Raw genomic sequence first — 1,849 nt, 5'->3', positions numbered from 1 at the left:
TGCAAAGCCGACCCTGAGGTAACCAGATCAAGTTGCACGCACGCGACTACTCTACCAAAAGTTAATATCAGAAGATCCAAGTACAACGTCACGCTACGTCCTAGACTACCTAAACTCCATGACAACGCCCTAAGAGGGAGAGCGGTGCAAAGCTCGCTACTGCCGAGTCCATCAGACAAAGGTTTTCACAAGGAACCCAGACACAGAGAGGAGCACCATGGTGGCGTCTTCAAGAAGAGGCTGGCGCCCGCAAGCATCGCCGTCCTCAGGACAAAGCACATAGCTTTCGCCCGATAGCTCCTCCATGTCACCATGAGGACTCCAGGGCAAGCACAACAGGTACAAATCCCCAGGTCCAAAGTGGGGCACTGAAGCAAGCCCGAGCCACCCGCTGTTATACCTCTTGCCGCCAACACGACCGAGAGACCTAGCCACCACCTCAGCTATGGTTCTCACCGGAGAGCAAACCATGTGGATCGTCTTCCAGGGTCGTTGCCCCGGCATCCATGCCACGAGACATCGCCAACTGCTCGCATCATAGTGCCCAATCCACGGCTGGAAAAGCCTAGCATCAGTCACCGAGCCAGGGTCCATGCCACCACTGTAGGGGGACCCAGCCGGCAATCCACTACAGTCCCAGAGGACCAGGGGGCACATGACCTAGTGACTGCCGACAGCCGGCCATCATCAAGGAGACAACTCAAACAACACCAAGTCCATGTCCTGAAGCACCGATCCGGTTGACGGCACAATGATGTTCCATCCACCACCTCCACAAACCTTCATCGACGCCACAATACGAAGACGCCTCCCCAACCAAACCGCGAGATCCCACCTTAGCTTGAACGGCGGCGACCCAGAGCTGAGAAGCCCGACACCAAGGTGAACATGTAGGAACTCGTGCGAGGATCAGCCCACCCCAGGCAGCAGGACCATGTCAAACTCATGTCCCGGCGGCATGGCAGCATCGCCGGGCCAATGCCAGCAAACACACCCGGAGAGGCGAACACCACCCCATTAGATCGGACAATGTCCGATCCAAAGGGAACCACTCATGGCAGCCGGCAACTCTGACTATCGAGAAGTCACGCTCGCACCAGCTTCGCCCCCCTCGGCTCCCCTAGCCAAGTTCTGTCACCCCTGTTCAATACCACACCACAACCCACTAACCTCAGCCCCGCCTCCACGCCCACGAGAAGAGCCGCGTACACTACCGCTGTCAGCAACTGCCACCCGACGACCTCGGGGTCACCAGACCACGACGCTCCCAGCCCGCACCATATATAGCCTCTACTCGTTAGATTAATTGTCGTCTTATCGTTCCCCTGAACACACCACCACCCATCCACGCCACAGGCAGGCCATGCTGCGGGCGCCTGCCCTTGCATCACTGCACCCTGAAGAAGCGACGCGATGCAGCATCGGTGCGTTGTCCCGTGCCGCCCAACACCGAGGGAACGGGAAGAAGGCCCCGCCGCCACCGATGCCGATCGGGCTTTGCTTGGCAGCACACCCTGGCGGTGGCGAGGAACGGGGAGGGAGGGCTGGGAGGTGGCCCAGTGGCAGCTAGGTTTCACCCTCTCTGTCGCTCGAGGGAGAGATACGAGAGGGGCTTGGGGGGATCTAATTGTCCATCTCACGTGTAACCCGTTAGCTTCTTTGTGCTTTCCATCGTGTAGCGCCTTATATATATATATATATTTTTCTCGTTGTTAACCTTAAACCTATGTAAGGGCATCTCCAACACCGACCCTTAAACCTATAGCATCCATCCAGACCATGGAAGACATCCAACACGGTCCTGTATCGGTCTGTGACGCGGTTTGGACGTACTTTCTCCTGCAAACTG

The sequence above is a fragment of the Triticum dicoccoides genome, chromosome 2B, assembly GCF_002162155.2.
Source record: "Triticum dicoccoides isolate Atlit2015 ecotype Zavitan chromosome 2B, WEW_v2.0, whole genome shotgun sequence".
In the NCBI taxonomy this organism is placed as follows: Eukaryota; Viridiplantae; Streptophyta; class Magnoliopsida; order Poales; family Poaceae; genus Triticum; species Triticum dicoccoides.
Note: the sequence above shows the minus strand (reverse complement) of the source record.